This window comes from Pinus tabuliformis, chromosome J (genome assembly GCF_031772625.1).
Source record: "Pinus tabuliformis cultivar Carrire ecotype Pingquan chromosome J, CPIR1, whole genome shotgun sequence".
Taxonomy (NCBI): Eukaryota; Viridiplantae; Streptophyta; class Pinopsida; order Pinales; family Pinaceae; genus Pinus; species Pinus tabuliformis.
This window is the reverse complement of record NC_142295.1, coordinates 1,467,548,154-1,467,558,859: the sequence shown is the minus strand read 5'-3', so window position 1 is coordinate 1,467,558,859 and position 10,706 is coordinate 1,467,548,154.

Here is a 10,706-nt window from a genome sequence, read left to right as displayed (position 1 = left end):
ATTGTAACATGAATCACTATTCAGAATTTAGACTCTTCCATTTTATTGCACTTATAATTTATTTCTATATCCATTGCATTGAGATCGGTTGTTTTATTGACACTTCGAACCACCATATCTGGTTAATCATATTTCATTAATCCTAATGAGGAACCGCATATGGTGGTTGGAAAAATTGATAAAAAACCAATATTAATGCAATGGATCCAGAAACAAATTCTAAGAACATGTATCTCGTCATGGTCACCCTCACTAATAAGATTCAGAATAGGGTTCTAATGTATAGGCCTTATCAAAGTATATTAGGATATCAAGAAGGAATAGAGAAGGAACCAAAGAAACAAACCGAAAAAGTCATCCTAGTTTCAGTGTCATGAACGATTCATAGTGCCCATTCAAAATGGAAGAGAAGATCAATACGAAGCCATATATAGGTGACATTGATGCTTTGAAGCTAAATCATTGGTTGCATAATGTTATGTAACCAGCTCACAAAATCGAATAGAACATAGACCAAGAACTTCAAAATCAGCCTCTTCGAGGGGGCAACCCTCTTTTACATTACACAAATGAATGATTCTTGGATTATACAAATGAAAAAACCTCCATTCTATATATAGGAGTCTAACGGATCATAGTATAATCAAAGACGACATAAAAATAATAATATAAGGGCATAACAATATCAATAGTGGGCTTCTATGGGGCACAATAATAACAATATGGGGACAATAGGGGCACAACAATAACAATAACGGCTACAATGATAATAGTAATGGGGGAATCAATAGTATTATAGGGACATAACATGCCACTCTCTTTCAAAAAAGTGTTTTCCTCAACACTTCAGTACTTCTGGATGCTTCTGTATAAAATTCTCACACTCCCATGTGTAATCCTCAGCGGGTAAGTTCTTCCACTTGATGAGATACTCTGAAATTGATTGATTTCGTAGCTTTCGAGTTCTTTCTTTTGTGACTATTTTAGGTTCCAATATGATTTTCCTTCCTTGTCAAGTTCTGGAAATATTGTTTGAGCTGGGAGTTTGTCACCTATAACCTTCTTTAAGCATGAAACATGGAAAATTGGGTGCACTTGGGAAGCTGCAGGAAGCTCCAATTTGTATGCCATAGTACCAATATTTTGCAAAACCTTGTACGGACCATAATAATTTGGTGGTAATTTATTATCCTTCTTATATTTCTTGAGGGACATTTCTTTATATGGTTGCAGCCGTAGGAATACTTAGTCACCTACATCAAAATTCTTTCGCTGTGATGTTGATCTGCCTGTTGCTTCATTATATTCTGTGTCAAAGTGAGGTTATCCTTTAAGAGTTGGAGAACTTGTTGTTTATGCTCGATGTGATCTTCCATTGCTTGAACCTTAGAATTTTCTCTTAAATATGATGTGATGGATGATGGATGATAGCCATAAAGTGCCATAAATGGGGTCATTTTTGCCAGAGTATGGATGGAAGTGTTATATCATCATTCAACTAGAGGCAACCATTTGACCCATTGTGTATGTTTATCAAATACAAAGAAACGAAGATATCATTCCAAAAATTTGTTTACTATCTCAGTTTGCCCATCAGATTGAGGAAGATAGGATGAGCTATGAGCTAATTGAGTACCAAGGAAAGAAAATAATTTTGTCCAAAAATTTCCAGTGAAAATGGGATCTCTGTCACTTACAATAATCTATTGGTTTCCATGTGGATTTTGAATTATTTCCATAAATGTAGTAGAAACAGTACTGGCTTTAAATGGCTATGATAATGCACAAAATTGTACATATTTGGTAAGTATTTCAACTACCACCATGATGACACTCTTTCCTTCGGACTTGGGTAATCCTATGATAAAATCCATTAAAACCTCCTCCCAACGTTGGTTTGGAATGGATAATGGTTGTAATAGACCTCGAGTCTTAATTGTTTCAACTCTATTTTTTTGGCATATCAAACATGCTGCCATAAACTTGTGAATAAGGCCATCCCAAAAAAATTCCTTCTTAACCCTATGGTAAGTTTTTAAAAATATTGAGTGCCCTTATAAGGGAGAGGTGTGCAATTCCATAAGAATCTTTTGTTTGAGTTGGAGATTCTTACATAGGTATAAGAGATCTCTGTACCATAACAAATCATTTTTCCAGCTAAATGTATCAAATGTAATGAGATCTTGTTGTATCTTTTGAATGTGTGCCCACACTTCTTCGTCATTCTTCCATTCATCCCTTGCTTTGTTTATCCAATCTGGTTGGATAATATAAATGACGCAAAACAATGCTTCCGCATCCTCATCCTTTCTTGAGAGTGCTTCTCCCACAACATTTTGCTTCCCTTTTTTGTAGATGATTTCAAAGTCATAACCCAGCATCTTTATGACCCATTTTTACTACTCTTCTGAAGATAATATTTGTTCTAAATTTTTTTTAAGACTATCATGATCAATTTTTACCTTGTAGTGTATTCCCTTTTGCTAGGGTCACCAATTGTTAAGTGCATGTAGTATTGCCAATGTTTCCTTCTCATCAATAGTTTTGTGTAAATACTTTCCTTTCATTAGACGACTTTCAAAAGAAATGGGTATTTCCTCTTGCATTAAAACAACACCAATTCCATTTCCAGAAGCATCACATTCCACAATAAATGTTTCTGTGAAGTCCATCGTAGCTAAAACTGATGCTTGGCACATTGCCTCTTTAAGATGTTCAAAGGCCTTCATTGCTTCTCGAGTCCATGAAAACACATATTTCTTCAATAATTTTGTTAGAGGTGTTGTTGTTTACCCATAATTCTTAACAAACATGTGATAATACCATGTCAACATGAGAAATCCTCACATATGCTTTATGGATGTGGGGATTTTCCATTCCTTAATGGCTTTAATTTCTCTGGGTCTACCTTCACACCTTCATGAGATACAATATGACCCAAATATTCCACCTCTTGTAATCCAAAGAAACGTTTGGAGCTTTTTGCATATAATTATTTCTCCTCCAATACTTTGAGCACCCTATAAAAATGTGGAACATGATCCTTCCATGACTTCTTGTAGATTAGCATATCATCAAAAAATACTAACACAAATTTTCTAAGGAAGAGTTTGAAAATGGAATTCATTAAACCTTCAAATGTAGAAGGTGCATTGGTAAGGCCAAAAGGCATGACCAAAAATTGATAATGTCCCTCTTGAGTTCTAAATGTTATTTTCAAAATGTCTTCAGTATTCATTATGATTTGATGATAGCCTAAACGAAGGTCCAACTTGGTGAAGTAAATTTCTCCATGCAATTCATCCAATAATTCATCAATGAAAGGAATGGGAAATTTATATTTAATAGTGAGTTTGTTGAGCTCCCTATAATCCAGGCACATGCTCCATGACCCATCTTTCTTGTGCACCAATTCTACTGGAGCAGAGAAAGAACTTTGACTAGGTTTCGAATTATACCAACCTTTAGCATTTCTCCAACCATACGTTCAATTTCACTCTTTTGGGCATAGGGATATCTGTAAGGTCTGATGTTTGGAGGAACACTTCTTGGAATCAAATGCATAGCACGATCATGATCACAAATAGGTGGGAGGCCTTTGGGAGTCTCAAATACCTTGGAATGATTGTCCAAGACTTTTTGGAGATTTGTAGAAATAGATGATTTCGATGTGGAAACCTCTAGCAAACATAATTGTGTAAATATGCCTCATTGTTCTTTCTTTAGAAGCTTTGTCATTCCATTAGAGATGATTATCTTTCCCAGTTTCCCTATTATACCCCTTAATTCAACTTCCTTTCCTTTTGAAGGAAATTTCATGAAAAGTTATTGAAAATTAAAAACTATTGTACCAAAGGATTGTGGGGATTGGACTCCTAGTAAAACATTAGAACCACCTACTAGAATGGAAAGCATTGGTATATTCAATACATATTCTCCCATGGATAGGTTCATATTATGGCACATTGTAGAGAAATATATGGTTCCTCCACTTGCAACCATCACTTGACACCCTGGTGCTGGATATAGGAAGCAATTCAATTACTTGGTTATCTTACAATGAATAAAATTATGGGTACTTCCTAAATCAATTAACACTATTACCCTTTTCTTCTTGATATTCCCTTCTATCTTGATAGTTTTAGGAGTGGTAATTCTGGCCAATGCACTACAAGATATGGTCAATTTCATTTCTTCATTATCTAGGATCTGTTCCTAGTGTATATCCTCTTCTTTTGACGTTTCTTGTTCCTTTTCTTCCTTGTGTTCACAATCTATCTAAAATAATTTCTTCTCGACACACTTATGACCTTTAGTGTATTTTCTATCACAATTGTAACGAGCCCTTTTTGTCTTTTTTCTTCTAATTGTTGTAGTGTTGACCTTGTCAGTTGTGGAAGGCTAGAGGAAACAACACTTCCATATTTATAGTTGTGAGTGGTAGGCTTCCTTGTTGCCATATTTTTTCTTTCCATTTTTCTTGCCAACCTGAATGCCTTCTCCATTGAATCAGGTACACAAAGGTGAACCTTATGTTGGATATTATCCCTTAATTATGAATATAACAATCTTATGCTCCTCTGGAATATATTTTACCCTTATATTCAATTTTTGGAAGTCCTCAATGTGCTCCATCATTGAACCCTTTTGATTGAGATTTATCAATTAGCTAGAAAAGTGTTTCCTTTTGTGTCCTCATAATGTGCTATAATTTCTTCTGTAAAAATTTCCTGAGTGACAATTCGTTTATGAGAGCAAAGCCATCGATACCATACAAACTAATTTGGTTCCAAATATAAAGTTGTAATGCGTACCTTTTGTCTGTTTTGCACATTATGGATATTGAAATATTGCTCCATCTGTAGTATCCATGTTACGTGATACTTGCCATCGAACATCCTCATATCGATCTTTGGAACATGGTGGGTCTTCAATCAACCGTTACAGTCAATGAAATTGAGATTAACATTTCTTTTTTTCTCCAAATGTGTTTCCTTTACTACCCTTTCACCGTTAGTAAGAATTTTTTGTAGCAAATTTGTCAAATCTATCTTCAAATCTTGCATGTTTCCTCTAAGGTTTTCTTCTATACCATCCATCTTAGCTTCCACACCTATCTTCAAGTTGTCCATGTTCCTTTAAGTTTTTCTTCTATACCATCCATCTTAGCTTCCACAACATTCTTTAAACCATCCATTTTAGCTTCCACACCATCCATATTAGCTTCTGTGCCTTTCTTTAAACTATTCATATTAGCTTATGTTACATTTTGTGAGAGTGAATTATGTTGCATTTGATCTCGTAATTTTGATAGATCATGTTTCATTTATTCCTCTTCTTCATGAGTCATGGTAGAGATTTCAGGTTGCTTACTAGGTGTTTACATTTTCTTTCTTCGGGGCATCAATTAATGATAATAATGCTTCACTATGCCCTTTGAATTCCTTCAAACTAATTTTTCAAACCAAACTTGTGGAAAAGTTTAAGAAAACTACACACTTTTTTTCACTTTGTAGGAGTTCGATATTGAATCTATTGTATCTCTATAATTTCAAATCTCCAAGCTCTGAAATTTCATCCTGCAGTTGCCCTCTGAGTCCTCTTTCCAACCCCGCAAGTCTAATCAAAATTAGATTCTCCAAGGAAGAGTTATGTCAAACCTCTCACAATGACTTGATTATAGACTAGTTCAATAGAGTGAACTTGTACGAAGTGCCATGTGTGATTGTTTCGACCTTAGAACCTTAAACCGATACACAAAAATCTACAGGTTGTCTTCTTTCTGTAATGTTTTATGAAATTTCAATTTGATGCTTAGGCAGAAAGTTACGACGATTTTCCCCAGGTCATCTATTTGATATATAATTTGGGAGCCTGCCAAAACCCTAACTTCCTCAGAATCTATCTCTAGAAATATAGTGACAAAAGATATCAAATTTAGACCCATGGTTCATTAAGATTTTGGCTCAAATGGGTTTTAATTTCCTCTTCTAAAATGTCATAGAAAAAAATTATAGTGAAAAGGCCACGATGACCTATTTGGAGTAGCAAAACCCTGTAATCCAAAGCTCTGATACCATATGTTATGTAATGAGCTTAGAAAATGGAAGAAAAGGTAGATCAACGACTTAAAAATCAACCTCTTCAAGGGGGAAACGTCCTTTACATTACACAAATAAATTATTCATGGATGATACAAATGATAAAACCTCGTTTCTATATAGAGGAGTTTAAGGGGTCACAATATAATAAAATCTGACATAACAATAATAATATAAGGGCACAACAATAACAATAGTGGGCTTCTATGGGACACAATAATAACAATATGTGCACAAGAGGTGCACAACAATAAAAATAAGGGATACAATGACAATAGTAATGGGAGAATCACTAGTATTATAGTGACCAAACAAATAATTAAAAGTTTATTTGAGTATTCATTACATAGAGGAAGAAAGAGATATTTCATTTATGTGGTTGAAATTAGAGGGTCATGCCCTCACTTAGTGGGAAAGCCACACGAAGACCTTGAGGTTCAAAGGATATCCTTCAGAGACTAATTGGGAGGACATTAATATCCTTATAAAGTCACAATTTTACCCTATTAGGTATGTAGACGACTAATGGATCTAATGGTGCTACTTCAGGAAGAAATAGGGGCAAAGTGTATAGGAGTACACCACAAAATTTAGAAAGATAACTATAATGTTAGATATCTCCCTAAAGAACTGAACTGTACTCCTTACGTATCTATTGGGTCTACACATCAATTTGTGGAAGCAAGTGATGCTATTCAAGATTAGATCAGTGGGCAAGGCTTATGTATGGGGAAAATACCTAACGAACAAAGGCCCGATGAATGAGAAATCAAGTGGATGAAAACAAAATGAGAAACAATATGCTTCTAAGGAGGGGAAGAAGAAGTGGAAGGGTGGAAAAGATAAAAATACGACATCGACAACGCACTAGTGCAATGATATTAACAACCACTATAACATTGACTTTCATACAAAGGAGAAGTGATAGAAGTTTTTGTTGGCCCAAAGGTTACACTGAGAGGAGGGGTGAATCACTATGATATCTATTTTACCATTCAAAAAATTTAATTTTATACACATTTTTTCAAAATGAAGAATATCAATTGAATTAAAAATAAGAGATATGAACTAGAAACAAAGATTTTATAATCAGTAAGTAAAATCTAATGGGATAAACGTTAGTTTGCATAATGTAGAGACTAAATATAATGCGCATAGAAGTACCATGGAATTAGTTGAATTGATAGAAATTATGAGGATTTTGAGAGAAGTAGTGCAAACTAGCTGACACCAATTTCTCTAGGCATCAAACTGAGAAAACAAGATGAAGGACCATCAGTTGATTCTACTTTGTATAAAATTATAGTTTCTATCAAGTTGTATCTCACTCCCACTAAACCTGACATTATTTTTGCGACTAGATTTGCTTCCAAATTTATGGAATCACCCAAAATTTCCCATTGGAATGTTGCAAAAAGAATCTTCAAATATGTTGCAGGGACACTAGATTATGTCTTATTTTGCACATATTCTAAAGATTGCACAGTTTCAAGCTACACAGATAGTGGCTATGCGGACAACTTAGATGATCGAAAAAGCAGCTAAGGTTACCCTTTTCACTTCGTCACAAATATGATCTCATGGGCCTCCAAGAAACAACCAATTGTTTCAATATCTTCTACAGAAGAAAAGTATATAGTTGCAAGTTCAGTAGCTTGTCAAAAAATATGGCTGAGAAGGTTATTGAAGGATCCTTCAAATGTTCAAAATGAACAACTTTTATTTTTTCTGTGATAACAACTTAGCAATTTATTTATCCAAAAATTGTGTATTTCACAAAAAGAGCAACCATATTGACACACGTTTTCATTTCATTTGTGGGCATGTCACTAATAGAGATCTCTTCCTTGATTTTTGTGGATCATGAGATCAACTTGCAGATATTTCTACAAAACCATTGGGAAAAAATGTATTTGAATTTCAAAGAGAGCACTTGGATATTGTAAGTGACAATATTTGTAAAACATGAGATTAGGAAGGTGTGTTTGGAGCATTAATCTCAGTCTCGAATAAGTGCCATAGTAATTAGTAATTTTTTATTCAATTGAGTTTAGTTGACTTTAACTAAGTCTTATTTGAGACTTTTTCCCATCATTTATTGTTGTTTATTCTCCTGTAGCCTATGTAATTTATTTAACTAATTATTCAACGATGAGAAAAATTGTTCACTCCATTATTTTGTTTGAATCTTTTCTCTATATATTTGTCAACGGTAATGATAATATCACCTTTAGAACCGGGAGTAAGCATTTATGCATAACTACTTAATACTCTGGATGCTCGGATAACATATTTATTTAACTATAAACTCTCCTCGATCAGGTATTTGCCTTAAAATTTCACTTTGTAAAAAGGCATGGAAATCTTTGGACTGTGGCAAAACTTAATTCATTACATGTAAAGTATTGACACAGCTCTATGTATACTGACAAAAAAAATTAGATTATACCGATTACGCAATTCACATTTAAAATTCCCAAAAAAAAAACCTACAGAAGAAAGTTGTGAAAAAATAAATGTATATAAAAAACATTTAATAATTATACTCTGCTAATAAGATCTGCCTGTGTAAGATGACGAATGGAAACTAATTAAAAGATTGCATCTACATAATTGACAGAGCTGTTGACGTACCCATGGATCCTCAATTCCAGTATCTTAACGTGTCTATATGTAAAAAAATATCTAAAACAGACATTTAGCGAATTGAGCGGCGTGCCGGAAGGTTAATTGTTAATGTTCAGGTGCACTATATTAGTGTGAACACATGAGAAGAAATAGCGAAGAGGGTCCTATCCATCGGCGAAAAGAAAGGTTGTGAGTAACAAGTGGCAAAAAGAAAAGATCTTCAGGAAATCTTAACTTTTCTCCATGGCTTTAGTCCTGCGTTTCTCTAGTATTTTTAATTCTAGTTATCCTGATCATTTCCTTTGTTGGATCGTGCGAATACGACTGGAAAAACATGAACAAAGCAATTGTTTACAGTCGACGAATTTTATATTTTAAACATGATAGTTTTCTTTGTGTTATTAAAACGCTTTTTCCACCGGTTTTCTTTGTTTTTCATTCCATACAAATTTTGAATAGAATGGTTGAACTATCTCTTTCTGCCTTCCACGTTTCCATAATTTAACATTGGGAAATCTTAATAAATAATAATTACGACAAATACGTGTGTTCATTTTATTATAGTATTTGCCCATGTCTCTGGAAACAAGCCCGATTCCCGAATGAAACCAAGTGTCCTTCAGCAAAACAGCCAAAGCTTGAGTTTGTCTTTTTCGTCCAAGCTTGCCACTTTCCTTGTTCTTTCGCACGTCAGCCTTACCTTGGTTATCTAGCCTTGTTTAGCAACTGGATTCTTCTAATACAAGTTTGGCATATAATAAAGTCTCTTTTATATTTTAGGTCAAAGAATTATAAGCTATCATCCACGGAAGTATCATTGGGCTGCTCTAGTCTTTCCTTGTAGATCTGATTAGAAATATTCTATAGTGCTAGAGCGACCTAATCCTCACGCAAAAATAGAAACAAGCGCGTGTCGTATCTCGCAGTATATTCAAGTTTTCAACATACAAGTCTCGTTAGAAAACATGACCAAGTGTTGAACTAAAATTGCTTATATACCGTACCTAACCCTCGTCCGAGAGAGAGAGCTGCGCCACCTTCCCAGCTTTTAGCATAACGGTATATAAATAGAAACTTTTAACCTAATTCAGATTGGAATTTCTTGTGATGCACATCATACTGCCATCTTGAACACCAAATAATAAGAAACTGGGACTGTAAGAAAATATTGCAAATCCACGACTCCATGGATTATTAAAAGTCCATAAAAATAACTAAAATTATCATTAAATAACATACTCTAAAGAGAAAACTTTTAACCTAGTTCAAACTAGAACCCGTCTTACAACCCACCATTTTGGCATCTTAAAAATTAAAAAATGAGAAACTAGGAATGTATGAAGTATTGCAAATCCACGACTCTGTGGATTAATCAAATTCTATAAATAAAACCAAAAAAAATCCTATTAAATGCAAAGTTATTATGGCCATATTAAACTCTAAATTCCAAAAAAATGAAATAATGCTATTAAATGCAAAACTTATTAGGACCATATTCAATTTCAAATCCCGAAAAATGCAATAATGCTGGCCTGACAAACGAATTGTAAATTTTATAAGGCATTTAGCATGGAAATTTACAACACTTTCTTCCTAATTATATACCGAATTAAATCATGTAGATGAGCTCATTATCACTAACGAATTTTGACAACTTTTAATGTACATTTTAGTAAGTTGGATACTGTTTAGAGGATATATGGAATTTGATATTGTTTATATGTAATTATTTTATCATGTATATTTGTTTTAGGATTTATAATATTTATTTTAGAGTTTATATATTTTAATTTATTAATTTATATTTAATTATATTTATTTTAGTTTTTATAATATTTATGTTAGAATACTATTTTTAAAAATTTATAGCGATGATGATGATGGTGGTGGTTAACGTTCACTGAGATCAAATTTTGGTCTATCGGACTTAAAGAAACAAATTATTTAATTTGATTTAAGATTTTATTCCTATGTTCA